We start from the raw sequence: 17483 nt of genomic DNA, 5'->3' as shown, positions 1-17483 counted from the left end.
AGGTTCAGGCTAATGGCAAGGCTGAGGCCACACGGCTAGTGAGGGGTGGAGCCAGGACTCAACCCAAGTCCATCTGACCCCAAACTTCATGCTCCTTGAACCACACCTGCCATCTCACTGTCCACACTATCGCCCATCTCCCCATCAAGGATGTCTCAGTACCTTTGCTCATGCTGTTCTCTGCGTGACATGCCTTCCCCCAGTCTCTCCCAGCTAATTCAGTCACCACGTGCCTGCCACCACCAACACCACTTCTCTTCACGGAGCCATTCTTGAGCCCACAACTGGAGTCAACCCCTCCCTTCCAGACCAGGCTGCTGACACCCCTAATCCAGGGTTTCTCGGCCTCAGCCCCACTGCCGTTTGGGGCTGGGTAATCCTGTGTTGAGGGGGCGTCCTGTGTGCCTTGTGGGACATTGGGCAGCATCCCTGGCCTCCACCCACTAGATGCCAGTAGTACTCTCTTCAAGGTGGCAATCAAAAGTGGCTTCAGACATGGCCAATGTCCCCTGGAGGGTGCAATCACCGCCTGCTGAGAGCCACTGCACGCATCTACAGACTCACTGCATTCTGTCTTGAACCGTAAATACCTGAGTCTGAGTCCATCTCACCAGCAGATCAGGGGTCCAAGCTCTGATGCCAACAGCGGCCAGGCAGGTGACGCTGGTGGAGCAGTGACACACTGGCCTTCACAGGCCCCAATAAAGGGGCCAATCACACTCAGCCAATGGTTGCCACATGAGAATGTGGGTCCAGTGTTGCCAGATCTGATTTTTAAAGACATTTTAATGTATAACCTCCACATTTTAAAAAAGTGTTGGCAGTGTACTCAATTCTAAAACAAACAAAGGCTTTGTGTCCTTGAAAGCACCCTGTGGGTAACCCTGGCCCACGGGCAGCCAGTCTGCAAGAGCGGTCCCTAGAATTCGAGCTTTTGTCCCGGCACCTGAGCAGCTTGTGTGTTCAGTGATGGGAAGCCTCTTGGTACCTTCTGTGAAATATCCAGGGGGTTGAGTATTTCACCAGCTCTAAGAGTTGCAAAATTGGTGTCTTAAATTATTGTCATGAGCAGACAACTGGGGTCTGTCAACAGACGCTGGGTGAGCCTTCCCTCCGTGAAGGACTATCTCCCTCCCCACCTGCCACACCCAGGCCTGAAGCAACACTTGTGCAGGGCCTTCCTGGGCCCCAGCTTCCCAGTGAGATCAAAGACTCCTGCAAGGGGGTTTCCTGCCACCTGGGGACAAAGGTAAGGCAAGGGGAATTTTGGGCCTTGGCCTCACACTCAACCTACACATTCACCAGTTCCTGGGCAGATCAGGCCAAAAACGCTTCTGATTGCCAGGAACAAAACCAAACCCTAGTGCCCAAGGAAAAGAGTTTGTTCTGGAAGATTATCCACGCATTAACATCTACAAAATGGCAAAACTGTCATTAGCCAAGCGCTTACTGTGTACTAAACACCATGCCAGGTGCCTCATGTGCAGAGTCTGTGACTCCTCAGAACAACCTTAAAATGTAAGTGCTTTTCTTTTCTTTTTTTTTTTTAACTTTTTATTTTATATTGGAATATAGTTGATTAACAATGTTATAGTTTCAGGTGTACAGCAAAGTGATTCAGTTATACATGTATCTATTCTTTTTTTTTTTTTACATCTTTATTGGAGTATAATTGCTTTACAATGGTGTGTTAGTTTGTGCTGTATAACAAAGTGAATCAGCTGTACATATACATATATCCCCATATCTCCTCCCTCTTGTGTCTCCCTCCCACCCTCCCTATCGCACCCCTCTAGGTGGTCACAAAGCACCGAGCTGATCTCCCTGTGCTATGCAGCAGCTTCCCACTAGCCGTCCCATGTATCTATTCTTTTTCAAATTCTTTCCCCATTTAGGTTGTTACATAATATTGAGCAGAGTTCCCTGTGCTGTACAGTAGGTCCTTGTTGGTTATCCATTTTATTTTATTTTATTATTTATTTATTTTATTTATTTATTTTGGCTGCGTTGGGTCTTCGTTGCCGTGAGCAGGCTTTCTCTAGTTGCGGTGAGCGGGGGCTACTCTTCGTTGCGGTGCATGGGCTTCTCATTGCGGTGGCTTCTCTTGTTGCAGAGCACAGGCCCTAGGCGTGTGGGCTTCAGTAGTTGCAGCACACGGGCTCAGTAATTGCGGCACGCGGGCCCTAGAGTGCGCGGCCTTCAGTTGTTGCGGCGCACGGGCTCTAGGGCTCACAGGCTTCAATAGTTGTGGCGCGCAGGCTCAGTAGTTGTGGCTCACGGGCTTAAATATAGCAGTGTGTACATGTCAATCCCAAACTCCCTAACTATCCCTTCCCCCCACCCTTCCCCCCCCAGGTAATCATAAGTTCGTTCTCTAAGTCGGTGAGTCTGTTTCTGTTTTGTAAGTTCATTTGTACCATTTCTTTTTAGATTCCGCTTATGAGCGATATCATACAATATTTCCCTTACTCTCTCTGACTTACTTCACTCAGTGTGACAATCTCTAGGTCTGCCCATGTTGCTACAAATGGCATTATTTCATTCTTTTTAATGGCTGAGTGATATTCCATTGTATATATGTGCCACATCTTCTTTACTAAGTGCTTTTCTTAAGCCCATTTTATAGATGGGGAAACTGAGGCTTGGACAGGTGATGTGACCTGCCCAAAACCACACAGCTGGTAAGAGGTAGGGCCAGGGATTCCAATCCTCATCTGGAACAAAGCGTCCCTCTCCCATGTCTTTCAATAATCAGGACACCAGATAAGGTGGGATCTTACCCACTATCCTGGGTCATCACCAGGGTGAATTCCCTGGGGAAATTTTTTTAAGTATAGGTTCTATCAAAAAGACATATCTTGGGGACTTCCCTGGTGGTCCAGTGGTAAAGAATCTGCCTTCCAATGCAGGGGATGCAGGTTCGATCCCTGGTCGGGGAACTAAGATTCCCATATGCCGTGGGGCAACTAAGCCTGCGTGCCACAACTACTGAGCTTGGGTGCCTCAACTAGAGAGCCCGCGTGCCGCAAACTACAGAGCTCATGCGCCCTGGAGCCCACATGCTGCAACTAAGACCTGACTCAGGCAAAAAATAAAGAAAGAAAAAGAAAAAAAATAAAGATATATCTTGAACTTTAGTTAACAAAATACACAGGGATAAGTGGGTGTATAGATGTCTGCAACTTGCTCTGAAGGTCAGCAAAATGTAAGATAGATTGAGGGGTGGACAGAGGGGAGGACAGGAGACTAGATACATGATATGGCAAGTAAATTTCATTGTAGAATCTATAAGTGGTGGATGCAATGGGGGTCCACTGCACAATTCTTTCAATAATACAGTGATGGGGGATAATTCTAGGTTCCAGGGCCTCACCACAGCCTTCCTACATCAGAATCTCGGGGAGTGAGAACCTAGAACGATTCTGAGGCCCAGCCAACACCCAGCCCCCACGCAGTGACCAGCATGCTTCCTATTCCTTCATCACAGAATATCACCAGACGGTCTCAGGACCGTCTCTGGTCGCTTCTTGGTCTCTGGCACCCCTTTTTCATGACTCCACGCCAGAGCATGAGGTCCTCCTTTCCACAGGCCCCAGCCATAGAAGCCACAGTGCAGGCTAGCTCTGGGCTGGGCTCAGAGGAGATCAGGAGGAAAAGGTGGAGTTTCATGCCTTAGTGCATGATGGCCGGTACTCCTGGGCCCTGTGAAGCAATGGTGATGTCTGCTCTCCACTGCACACTCAAGGTGGCCAGCCGCTTTCCAGCTTCCTGGAGGAGCCCCGAAGCACAACCCACATTTTGAAAGTAAGAACCATCCTTCCAGGCTAATAATAAAAGCAACTGCTTCTGCCACAACCACTACAGGCCAGGCACGGTGCCAGCTGCTATATCTAAATCAGCTCATTTCATCCACAAACCCCTGCCGGGGACCTACCTCCACCCCAACTTTACAGAGGAGGAAACTGAGGCTCAAGAAGGCACTAAGCCTAAAGCAATCAAACCCATGTGGTACTGACAGGAGAGACATAGATCAAAGGAATGGAATTGAGGGTCCAGACATAAACTCATATACCTAGGACCAGCTGCTTTTTGACAAGGGTCGACCAGATCATTCAGTGAGGAAAAAATAGTCTGTTCAGTAAATGTGCTGGAACAACGTGCAAAAGATGGAAGTTAGACCCCTACCTCATACCATACACAACATGGATCAAAGACCTACATATAAGAGCTAAAACTATAAGACTCTTAGAAGAAAACATAGGGATAGATTTTCATGACCTTGGATATGGTGATAGATTCTTGGAAATGGTACCAAAAGCACAAGCAACAAAAGAAAAAAAACAAACTGGACTTCATCAAAATTAAAAATGTTTGCACATCAAAGTACATTATAAAGACACATCAAAGGACATTATAAAGAAAGAAAAGACAATCTACAGAATGGGAGAAAATATTTACAAATCGTATATCTGATGAAAGTCCAGTATCCAGAATATATTCAAGAACACTTGCAACTCAGTAACAAAAAGACAACTCGATTTAAAAATGGGCAAAGGGGGCTTCCCTGGTGGCGCGGTGGTTGAGAATCTGCCTGCCAATGCAGGGGACACGGGTTCGAGCCCTGGTCTGGGAAGATCCCACATGCCGCAGAGCGACTAGGCCCGTGAGCCACAACTACTGAGCCTGCGCGTCTGGAGCCTGTGCTCCGCAATGGGAGAGGCCGCGACAGTGAGAGGCCCCCGCTCGCCGGAACTAGAGAAAGCCCTCGCACAGAAACGAAGGCCCAACACACCCAAAATAAATAAATAAATAAATTTATTAAAAAAAAAAAAAAAATGGGCAAAGGACTTGAATTTTCTCCAAAGAAGATATACAAATGGCCAATAGGCACACGAATAGATGCTCAATGTCATTAGTCATCAGGGAAATGTAAAAAAGCACTAAGCTAGAATTTGAGCCTGGATCTGTCTGACTCCAGAGCCCTGAGCTTCCTGGGTCTGCTCTCTTACCGCCCCCCAACATGAGCTCACACCCTCTAAGGGCCTCTACGGGCCAGCCCAGGGAGCTGAAGCAGAGTCAGATCACCTGGCCACAGTGGCAGGGGGTGGGGCTGGCAATGGTGGGGCTGGGAGATGAGTTGGTCTTGGTGAAGTCTGAAAACCTGATTGCCAACATCCCTCAAACAAACAGTGCTGGTCTGTCTGGAGTTGCTGCTGGACACCAAAACAATGTCTGGGACATAGTAGTTGTTCAATACATATTTGTTGAATGAATGAATGCTGGTCCAGCTGGAACAGCCCCACAGGGGTGTCCTACCTGGGGAAAGAGGGCTGGGCCTTTGTACTCCACATAGGCCAGTCATTGGAGTGGTATGTATGACTTTGGGTCATTTCCAGAGAGGGATTCAGGTGGGTCCCATCAGCCAGCCACCAACTTTCTCAGCAGCCGAGGAGTGAGCGCCTCAGTCCAGAAGGTGGATCCAGGCACACACCACAGTCGCCACTGCAACGGGCAATTTGTCCTCTCCCTCCTGGCTGTTCGGTTCAGCTCAGCTACATTCAGTTCCCACTGACATGCATTCATTCATTCACCAGGCATATAATAGGCACTTACTATATGGCAGGCACTGTGCTGACCTCTGGAGTTATAAAGACCTAGAAGGCAGACCCAGCCCCTGCCACAAAGGAGCAACATTCAAGTGGGGGGACAGACACAGGAACAGACACCACAAGGTCACCTCTCTGCCTTCATCTCCTCTCTCTTTCTCTCCGTTTCCTTCACCCCAACCCCACTTGCCTCCCTGCTGTGCCTCAAATACGCCAGGCACCCTCCTGCCTCAGGACCTTTGCACATACTGAGTCTTTGAAATCCACAGTGTATTGACACTGACAGCCCATCTCAACTCACATTAGCCACAGTTCAAGTGCTCAGTCATCTCATGTGGCTAGTGGCTGCCGTGCTAGACAGTGCAGCTCTGAGTAGTAGAAGGCAGGGCGCTCTCAGCTACTGGCCACAGGGCCCTGGGCATGACTTGACCCACGTTTTCCTTGACTTTTCAATAAATCACAGACCACTGAGAAGCAGATCTGCTCTGTCTCTGGCAGATCCATCAATGCCCTGAAGTCTATTTGCAACCCTGCCATGTTCCTGTCATTAATTCCTTCATTAAGAAAGTTAGCTTTTATTGACATTTACTGTGTGCCTGGCACTGTTACGAGCCTTTGCATACTTAACTCATTTAAGCCTCTTGATGACTGTATTTGGTAGACACAATCATTATGCCCATTTTATAGATAAAGAAATTGAGGTTCACCTCCTACATTGTTGGTGGGAATGTAAATTGGTGCAGCCACTATGGAAAACAATATGGAGGTTCCTCAAAAAACTAAAAACAGAGTTGCCATATGATCCAGCAATCCCACTCCTGGGCATATATCTGAACGAAACTATAATTCAAAAAGATACATGCACCCCTATGTTCAATGCAGTACTATTTACAATAGCCAAGACATGGAAGCAACCTAAATGTCCATCAACAGATGAATGGATAAAGAAGATGTTGTATATATATATATGTGTGTGTGTGTGTATATATATGTGTGTGTGTATATATATGTATATATGTGTGTGTGTGTGTGTATATATATATATATATATATATAATGGAATATTACTCAGCCATAAAAAATGAAATAATGCCATTTGTAGCAACAATGGATGGACCTACAGATTACCATACTAAGTGAAGTAAGAAAAAGACAAATACCATATGATATCATTTATATGTGGAATCTTAAAAAATGACACAAATGAACTTACCTCAGAAACAGAAACAGACTCATAGACATAGAGAACAGACAGACTTGTGGTTGCAGGGGCACAAGGGGCAGGGGGGAGGGGTGGATTAGGAGTTGGGGACTAGCAGATGCAAACTATGATATAGGGAATGGATCAACAGCCAGGTCCTGCTGTACAGCACAGGGAACTGTATGCAATATCCTGTGATAAACCGAATAGAAAAGAATATTAAAAAGAATATATATATATATATATAAAACTGAATCACTTTGCTGTACACCAGAAACTAGCACACATTGTGAATTAACTATACTTCAAAAAAATAAATTAGGGGCTTCCCTGGTGGCGCAGTGGTTAAGAATCTGCCTGCCAATGCAGGGGACATGGGTTCGAGTCCTGGTCCAGGAAGATCCCACATGCCGCGGACCAACTAAGCCCGTGCGCCACAACTACTGAGCTTGCACTCTAGAGCCCGCGTGCCACAACTACTGAAGCCAGCGCGCCTAGAGCCCGTGCTCCGCAACAAGAGAAGCCACCGCAATGAGAAGCCCGCGCACTGAAACAAAGAGTAGTCCCCGCTCTCCGCAACTAGAGAAAGCCCACGTGCAGCAACAAAGACCCAATGCAGCCAAAAATAAATAAATTAAATAAATAAATATATTTTTTTAAAAAAATTTAAAAAAAATAAATTGAGCTTCAGCGAGGTCAAGACGCATGCTCAAGTCACACAGTTCTATAAGAGGAAGAGCTATATGTGAAAACCTGGAAGGCTGGCTGCAGAGCCTGTGCTCACACCTGTTACACTGCTCTCACTCACTCATTCACTCATTTATCAAACACTGGGCCCTGGAATCAAGGTGGGGTTACACTGGGCTGGCACATCAGGAGCCCTGGGGCCAGGTCCTTCTCTGCCGCAGGCTGGCTGGGTGGCCTTGGGCAAGACTCCATCCCTCTCTGAGTTTCAGTTTCCCCTTCTGTGGATTTAAGGAGCTACGTCATCCTAACTCACAGCTCTCCTGCAGATAGGACCTCTGTCTGCAGCCAGACTTGAAAATGAATTCCCCAGGAATTCAACATCTGGCCCTAGAAGGGAAATCTTCTGGTCCCAAGGAAATCCTCACATCTCAGCTCTCATGCCAACATTGGCTGGTAACCCCCCCACTGAAGGTGAAAAGTTGGCCAAAAACATGGATGACCACACACCCCCAAAAGAGCTAGAACATTTACTCTATGCCTTATGTACGTCATTGCATTTCATCCTCACAATAACCTGATGAGGCAGCAGTGTTATTACGCCCATTTTACAGATGTGAGAGACTGAGGCCCCGTGTGGTTTAACTTACCCAGGGTCAAACGTAGAAGAATCACACACACTCACCTTACAACCCAGCGTTCCCACTCCTGAGATTCTAGCCTAGAGAAATGAAAACTTAGGTTCACACAAAAACACGGATGTTTATGGCAGTCTATTCATGATTGCCCCAAACTGTAGACAACCCAGATGTCATTCAACAGGTGAATGGGGAAGCAAGCTGCAGTACATCCACACCACAAAACACCACTCAGCCATAACCAGGAATGGACAACTAAGACACACAGCAACTTGGACGAATTCAAATCCATTACACTGGGCAAAGGAAGCCAGACTCAAAAGTTCACATACTGTAGGATTCCATTTATATGACGTTCTTGAATGGCTAAAACTATAGGGACAGAAAACAGATGAGTGGTTGCCAGGGGCTGGGGGAGGTGGAGGGGGCTGACTAGAAAGGGGCATGAGGGGGGAACTTTCGGGGTGCTAGAATTATTTTGTGTGCTGGCTGTGGTGGTAGTTACATCACACAGTGTCTACCTGTGTTAAAATTCAAAGAACTGTACACACACACATACACACCCAAAGCAGAATCCTAGCCCCAGGATAGGCAACTCCATGAAATTGACAGCAGGTTGCCTGTTGTCACTGGCTGTGGCCCACCTGGAAAACACCATTTCTTCTTCAAGGGACTCAGCGTAGGAGACCCAGGAAAGTCCGGCATTATGCAAATTAATGCTTAAAAGTACTGAAGGAGTGGGGACAGTGATTGCTAATGGGTACAGTGTCTCATTTTGGGCTGCTGAAAATGTTTTGGAACTAGATAAAGGTGGTGGTTGTACACCATTGTGAATGTGCTAAATACCATTGAATTGTTCACTTTAAAATGGTTAATTTTATGCTATGCGAATTTCATCTTTATTTTTTAAGAAGTTTCAAACAAGAAAAAAGTGTCTAGGGATAACTGTGCCCTAAATCTACCCCAAGGAAGCCAGGCCTCAGAGAGGAGAAGTAATTTACCCAAGGCCACACAGCCAGTAGGAAGCTGACCCTGAGTCAGTCTGCCTCCAAAGCTTGAGTCCTTTCCCTGGGCAGATGTGATAGAATGGGTTAAATATTACCCCCAAAAGGGAGTGGTTATTACCTAGAAGCTCTAGCTGACCTTTTCTCCTTTGTCAAGGACAACCTCTGATCAGTATATGTGTGGCTTCAAAGAACATATTTTTCAAACCAAAACCAGGGACACAAAGCCTAGTCCAGGTTTCCTTCCTCCCTGAATGGTGTGACCTGATTTACATGAAAAGTCTCCCAGGGCTGTAAACAAGAAACCTGGGCCAATATATTGTACTGTAAGGAACCCCTTTCCCAAAAGGATCACAATTCTGTGAAAGTAGAACTATTCTAGAAAATCAAGGCTGAGCACCACTGTGCACATTTGCACAGAAAAAAAACCTTCTGAGCAAGACAGGGAATGGGAATGCCTTATTCTGTGGGGTAGGAAGGGAAAGTAGGGGACATGTGATGTTAAAATGGCCCTCCAGGGGCAGCAGGTGCCTTTTTCTGCTGGGTTTCAGGCAGTCTTAGGCTGGGAGGCAAAGGGGTGGACATGACTGCCCGCAGAAGCCTCAAAGCAGTTTCTCCACACCGGAATGCCCCAAGTGCCAGAAAGAGTTGTTTCCCAACTGTCTTGAGACTGAGGTTTTCGAGGAGGGGTATGATCCTCATTACAGGGTCACTGAGGCAGACAGCAGAGTCAAACCTCAGCCTTGCAAAACAGCAACACTCTTGAGTGAACCCAGCTGGGAACAAAGGAAGTATGAGTCAACCCCAAAAGTTTCTTTTAAAAAGGCTGTATTAGGGTGCCACAGCCGCTGGGCTGGGAGACAGAGTTTGCATGAGCCTGGGGCTGGGGCTCTGAGGGCCAAGCCCTCAGCCACCCTCAGGGACCTGTGGGCAGAGAGCCAGCTGCAGAGAGCTGGCTGGACTGGGCAGTGCCAGTCCAGGAGCTCGCAGGACAGCCCTTCCTTCCAGGGAGCCCTTGGACGAGGGGAGAAGAACTCCGGCTGTGCGCAAGCATTACCTCTGAGCCACACCTCCCTGTCAGGGAGCTCTGATGAGGCCCCACTTTACAGACAGAAAGACTGAGTCTGATCTCTTTACTCATTTCTCCACTTCAGGTATGCACCTGGGACCTCCCTGGCGGTCCGGTGGTTAAGACTCTGAGCTTCCACTGCAGGGGGCATGGGTTCGATTCCTGGTCAGGGAACTAAGATCCCACATGCCGCCAGCCGCAGCCAAACAAAGACAAATGAACAAATAAAAAACAAGTATTCACCAAATGCCTGCTATATGCCAGGCAGAGGGATGCAGGAGTAAACAAAACAGACGAGGACTCTGAGTTTATGAAATTTATAGCTTCGTGAAGGGTGAGGAGATAGAGGCCGTGTATGTGTGTGGGTGATGTGTATGCAGGGGCCTGATCAGGCAGAGACTCACGTTTTGTTCTAAATGCAACAGGGATTCTCTGGAGGGTTGAGAGAGAGAGGGAAAGAGAGGTGTGCTCTGATTGCCATTGTTCGCAGATGCTGTCGGGGCAGAGGCGCAGGGAGATCAGCCAGGAGGCCTGCAGTAACTGGAGATGCCGAGGCTTGGGCAGGAGGTACGAGGAGATGAGGGGAAGTGGCTGGTTTCAGCCCAACCCCTGGTGGCCCGATAAGGGGTGACAAAGAGAGGAGTCAAGGATGATGGCCTGGTTTGGAGCTTGAGCAACTGGGTGACTGAGACAAGGACGATATGAGCAAGTCACCCAGCCAGGAACTGACTCTGCCCTTCCCCCTGTGACCCCCATCACCCGCTCCCCCCCCACACCCCGAAAAGCCTAGAGTGCTCACAGCGGCATTCAAGGACCGCTGTGCACCGACCTTCTGGCTTCTCCATCCTCATCCCCACCTCACGCTGCCCCACAAGGCGCTCTTCCCACTCTCTCCCCCGACACGCCACGCTCACGCTCGGTCCCACCCCCTCACCTTTGCTTTCTCCCTTCCTCCAGCCGCTTCCTCCTGCCTGAGGGCTCTCCCTCCTCCTGGGACTGAGTGGAAGCCCCACCCCCTTCTACGGAGGCCTCTGAAGGGCTATCTGGGGCAGCAGCTCTAAAGCCAGTCCCTACTTGATTAGAATTCCCGCTTCACCACCTCCCAGCAGGGGATCCTGAACAAGTTCCTAAATGGGATTCAGTTTCTTCATCTGCAAAATGGGTTGAAAATAAAAGTACCCACCACATGTGGGTAGGTGCAGGATTAACAAAGGACCACTCACTCATCCGGCCACTCCAACATAACGCCGGTTAGCCAGTGTTTTATTTCCAGGTGGGACAGAAGTGGCGGGGGAAAGCAACTGCTCTTTGATACGTCCGTGCTCAGGCCTCTGTGCTCACTCAGGGCAGCACGTATGGGTGTATGAAGAGGCTGGCGCCCACGAGGACTGTCCCATTCGTGGCTGAGTCTCCAAGGTCTCGCCAATGGATGCATGAATGACTGCACGTTCCCCTGCACGGAGGACTTACTACCCCTCTTTTACAGGAGGGGAAACTGAAGCCCAGGGCCATATGGCTGGATATGCTGATAGTGGATTTCTTCACCAGTCATTCACTCTGGCCAGTTGGACCCGGGTGACCCCTGAGAAGGGGTCCCAAGATGCACCCACATTTCCTGAGGCAGCTGTGCCCTGGCCAGCCTAGGTAATGTGTGACTTTCCTCGGGCTCTTACAGTTGGCTTCATGCCACAGTTGCCACAGCCGGCGAGCCTGCAGCTGGCAGTGGGGACAGATGTCCTGCCCTCATTTACATCCCCTCCACCCACTGCAGCCAGAGGAGTGAGAATAGGAAGCCACAAATCAGACCAAGCCGAGGTCTTGGTGCTCACCGCCGCTGCTGTACGATGTCTGCTGGAAACCAGACCAAGAGGTTTACAGGAATTGGGGCCTCTGAGCAGCACTGAATGCGAAAGCAAAACTCTCACACACACACACACACACACACAGGCACATACATGTGTATGCACATGCACATGTGCACACACACACACACCCCTCATACAGGTACATGCAGAGACGGTCATAGGCAGGCAAGTGCAAGGCACACACACTCCTGTCCCTACAAACCACCACCCATCCAAGTGGTCAGCTCTCACCAGCCCCACCCACCAGGAAGCCCCCTCCAGCAATCATTGCTGCTCAGAAGTGGGGGAGACCTGGGCTGGGGTCCTGGCTCTCTCTCTCTGCTGGCTTGGTGCCTTCCACAAAGGATTTACCCTCTCTGGACCTCAGTCTCCCTGGTTACTAAAGTTGAGATAATTATAATCATAACAAGAACCCTTGTCCTTGAGAGGGGTTGCATGGCCAGCCAAGCAGGCAGTAGGTGCTCAGTAAAAGCTCATTAAAGGAACAAGAACGACATTTGTGGCAGACGAGGGCTGGCCATGTTTACAAGAGGAGCCCTGTGAATGCTCCCAGTGACTGCAGGAGGCCAGAGGGCTCTCTTCTCACAGAAGAGGAAACTGAGGCCCTGAGGGTCGTGGTGTCTTGTCCAAGTCACCAAGGTCAGCAGAGGAGCCCAATCTACTGACCCCAGCCTCGCCTGTCTGCATGGGAGACAGGTCTAGGCACAAACCCACCGGGGCCCACCCAGTGCTGTCCCAGGGGAGGCTCCCCGGCCCGCCACACTCCCCGCAGGTCCTGAAGGGGTCCCTGGGCAGCTGGCGTCAGGGGCCAGTGAGCAGGGGACCTGGCAGCTGCACGGTGGAAGCTGAGGTGAGGATAGAGAGGCCCAGAGAGGGAAGGGGACTTGCCCAGGGTTACCCAGCATATCAGTTTCCTAGGGCTGCTGTAACAAATGAACTTGATGGCTTAAAACAATAGAAATTTATTCGCTCACAGTTCTGGAGGCCAGAAGTCTCAAATCAAGGTGGCTGCATGATTCCAGTCTCTGCCTCCATCTTCTTATGGCCCCCGCCCACCCCATTCCCCGCTCCCCACCCCCATGTCTGTGTGTCTCAAACCTCCCTCTGCCTTTCTCTTATAGGGATACCTGGTGATGGATTTAGGGCCCACCCTACATCCAGGAGGGTCTCATCTCCAGATCCTTAATTACATTTGCAAAGACCTTCCCTGCTCCCCAAATAAGGTCACATTCACAGGTTCTGGGGTTTAGGACACAGACCTATCTCTTTGGGGGACACTGTTTAACCCACTACACCCAGTAAGCCAGGGTTAGTACCAGGCAGAGCCCTCCCCACAGCCCAGCCCTGATCTGGGCTATCGTTACCAAGACCACAGGTGGGACAAGGGACAGATTCTGGAGCCTTCGAGCCTGGCTTGGAATCCTGACCTTACCTCTTACTTGCTGTGAGACCTCAGGCAAGTAACTTACCCTCTCTGTCCCTCCGTTTCTTCACCTGTAAAATGAGGATAAGCTAGTCCATTATCCTTCTCGTAATGGAAATTGAGTTGATAAACATAAAACCTCAGAGCAGTGCCTGCCTGGAACCTAGAGAGCTCTCAATAAATGTTTGATAACTAAATACATAAAACCGTGTCTGGCACACTGTGAATGCTCAGTAAATGCTAACTTTCATCTGAGGGCGCCTGGTAAAAAGGATTCCTTACCAATCATCTCCTGGTTCCCCTCCTTACTCCCCTGCCCCCTGGAGAGAGACAGAGAGGGTCACAATAGTCCTATTTGTCAGATGGGACCACTGAGCCCTGGTGGTAGGGGGGCAGCCCAAATCTGGCATCCTGGCCCCACTGAGGGTACCATGTGCTGGCTCCCAGACTAGGTCTGACCCCTGACAACATCTTCAAAACAAAAGGAGAAAAGCAGAACAAGTTAGCACGTGTTTCCTAGAGTTAAAGCTAACCACAGGGACAGTACGACAAAGACTAGTGGTTCCCAGAGGGTGATCCCCGGGCCAGCGTCACCTGGGGACTTGTTAGGAATGCACGTTCTCACTGATGCCTGAAGTTGGGGACCACTGGCCTAGGGGTGCAAAGCACAGGTGGAGAGCTGGCCCCCGTGGGCTAGAGTCATGTATCTGCCACCTAAGAGCTCTGTGACCTCAGGCACATCCCTTCATGTCCCGCAGCATCCACTTCCCAGATGGAAACGACGTGTCTGGCTCCTGGGGCTGCACCTCAGTGAGTTCAGACCTGGCACCGTGCAAGCGCTGATCACTGTAATTATTCCCTAGGACTAGCTTGCATTTGACATTATGAGCTTCCTTGTGTGCATGCGTGTGTGCACGTGTGTGTGTGTGTATGCACGTATGCCCAGTGAACATTTTTCCTTTCAGGAAGGGATGAAAATGGTAGATATTAGTTGGTTTCTTCAAAACTCCATACTTTGTACATTTTTTAAATAATTAATTAATTAATTTATTTTTGGCTGCGTTGGGTCTTCGTTGCTGCGCGCGGGCTTTCTCTAGTTGCAGTGAGCGGGGGCTACTCTTCGTTGCGGTGCACGGCCTTCTTATTGCAGTGGCTTCTCTTGTTGCAGAGCACGGGCTCTAGGTGCATGGGCTTCAGTAGTTGTGGCACGCAGGCTCAGTAGTTGTGGCTCACGGGTTTAGTTGTTCCGCGGCATGTGGGATCTTCCTGGACCAGGGCTCGAACCCGTGTCCCCTGCATTGGTAGGTGGATTCTTAACCACTGTGCCACCAGGGAAGTCTTAGAATTTTAATATTAAAATATTTGCACATTTCATTCTCACAAACGTCCCCACGAGGTCGCTTTTAACAGGCAAGAAAATCAGGGCACAGAGAAGTTAGGTAGCGGCCCACGGTCATACAGCAGGTCAGTGTGGAGCGATTCTGACCTCACACACCGGTTCCAGAGCCCACACTCGGCACCCCTCAGCTCCGTGGCCCTGGGGGACCAGAGACTCAGTGGGGAAATGAAGGAATAGAGAGAGGCAGTGGGGTCTGGAGGAGCCGGGCAGGACACAGCGAGAGCGGCCAAGGGTAGGGGTAGGTGGGCTGGGCAGAAAGCCCTGGGGGTCTCCGACAGCAAGGGGTGGGGGTGGACAGCGGGAGAGTGGGCCCTGCTGCAGAATCACCCCTGCCTGGGCCTCACTGAGCAAAGCAGGGCTTGTCTGGGCCTTTCCGGAAGGCAGTTATCAGCCGCCTTGAGCCGTTCACTCCCTTCACAGCAGTAATCCAACTTCTTGGAAACCCTCCTAAGGAAATTCTCCCCTTCCTCCTCCTGGGGCTAAGCTACTAAGAGGGTGGCTTTGTCTCTCAGCCCGGGGACCACACACATTTCCTGAGAAAGGCGAGGCTGCTGGGTGTAAGGCGCTCCCCTCCCCCCAGCACCTGGTGGGAAGGGTGGATGGGAAGGGTAATGCGGTGGGGTATGGAAGGCGGAGGGCTGAGGGGCCCTGTGGGTGGCCAAGGCCAGGCCGGGGTTCCTTAACCTGTCTGAGTTCCTCTTGAGACCATTTTTGGGCTGAATTTTTTTCTGAATGTTATTTAATGCAGTTTAATTCCCTGTCCATGTGGCACCCACAATCGATCGTGTGTGTGTGTGTGTGTGCGCGCGCGCGCGCGTGTGTGTGTGTGTGGTTTTTTTCATCGAGGTATATACAACCTACATACAGTAAAGTGTACAGCTTTGTGAATTTTTACACGTACGTACACATTTGTAAACCGAGACCCAGATCAAGATTCGAGCCCTGGCTACTCCAAGCGTGGTCCTTAGACCAGCGGCATCCACCTCTCCAGGGAGCTCTTGGAAATGCAGAACTGCAGGCCCCACCAGCATCTCGTGGGTCAGAGTCTGCTTCCACTGAACAAGACCCCAAGGGATCAATCAGGTCCTGGGTCTGGAAGCAGGCTCAGCCGTGCCTGGACCTCACTCTCCCACCAGGCCTTACTCTCTCACGACTGCTCAGAGAGCCTTTCCAACTGAGGGAAGGGAGTCACACAGCAGGTGACTAACGGGTCCAGGGCACCAGGTGCCCCGACCAGGCCTCTTGCCCTGGACATTGCTACTTTGCGTCTCTACTTACCCATCTGCAAATAGGCATAAAGATCTCTTCCCAACCACCTCCCACAGCCGTGGGAACCCTTGTAACACTGGGGGCTTGTGCCCCACTGGGCACTTTCTCAGGCATGTCTGTGCACCGCCTCACTTAAGCCAACAAGCTTAGAAGGCAGGAACTATTATTAATATCAACACCATATCGATACAAATATATCATCTCAATAACGGGCCATTTTACAGGGCAGAAAACCAAGGCTTGTGGAGGTTAGACAACTTTCCCGAGATCACTACAAAGCAGTGCAGCCAAGATTTGAACCCATTCTGTCTGAATCCAGAGCCCTAACTGATTTTAACCTGAGTCTCTCACACAGTGAGCAACATGGGATGTCCCTCCAGCAAGCTAGTTTAAGAAAGAAAGCTTCTTTCTTCTCTTTCTTCCTTTGGGAAAAAACAAAAACAAACCGAAAAACCCAACCACAAGAATAATGCATGCACATGATGTAAACAAAAATTCAAAGCATCCAAAGGCTTTGCAGGAGATGTAAACAAAAATTCAAAGCATCCAAAGGCTTTGCAGGAGAAAGTCGGCTTCCCTCCCACGCCATCCCCAGCCTCCCATTGCCCTCCCTGGAGGCAATCCCTGTGATCAGTTTCTCGTACCCCTTTTCAAAGATGCTCTGCGTGGACAGTACATGGAAATACATACTGTGTTTTCTCACTTATATTGTACAAATGGGGGCATACTCTATATCCAGACCTGCTCCTTGCTTTTACTGCCCTGCACTTCGTCTTCCTATCAGCCCATAAAACCTGGGTTATGGTATGGCTGTGCTGTAATTCACCTCGCTGCCTCCAGATTGCCCGGCACACGGGTCGTCTCCAGTCTTTTATGACCACAGCATTGCTGTGGCCAGGCCCCTTGCACTCCCATTCTTTCGAGCTCCAATGAGCATTTCTGTAAGATGCCAGCCAGAGGTGGAACGCCTAGCCCTGGGTGTGTGTGGTTTCAGGTTTGGCAGATACAAGGGGCATTTCTTATCTGCCAGCCTTGGACCGGGCTCAAGATGCCTGGAGCCTCTGGTGCCCAGATCCTGGGTGGGGGCTTATGGGAGGGGCCCAGGGTAGGGAAGGTCAGTGCTTTCCAAGAAACCAAAAATGGAACCAGAGAAAGGTGTTAGCAGCTCCTTGGGAGAGAGGGACCTGGCTATGCAGCTACTTCTCCAGAGATAAGGGTCTGGAGCTTCCCTTTCCCTGAACGTCTTGGGGGACAGCCCTGCCACACACCCACCCCACTCACATCCTTCGAGGCCTCTCAGACCTGAGCTTTGCCTTGGACCAGGG

At 49.9% G+C, this 17483-nt stretch overlaps 1 long non-coding RNA gene across 1 annotated transcript; it reads right to left on the bottom strand.

The window, feature by feature from the left end:
• Nucleotides 1–1918: 1918 nt before the first annotated feature.
• On the bottom strand, nt 1919–11167 carry LOC132348418 (uncharacterized). Its single transcript, XR_009497466.1, has 3 exons — nt 11137–11167; nt 8177–8212; nt 1919–2281 (listed from the first exon to the last, which is right to left on the bottom strand). It is a non-coding gene; the product is annotated as an uncharacterized LOC132348418 (long non-coding RNA).
• Between the last annotated feature and the right edge of the window lie 6316 nt (nt 11168–17483).

This window comes from Balaenoptera ricei, chromosome 15 (assembly GCF_028023285.1).
Source record: "Balaenoptera ricei isolate mBalRic1 chromosome 15, mBalRic1.hap2, whole genome shotgun sequence".
NCBI classification, from domain to species: domain Eukaryota; kingdom Metazoa; phylum Chordata; class Mammalia; order Artiodactyla; family Balaenopteridae; genus Balaenoptera; species Balaenoptera ricei.
The sequence above is the reverse complement of the archived record's forward strand: the minus strand, read 5'-3'. Positions and strand labels throughout refer to the sequence as shown.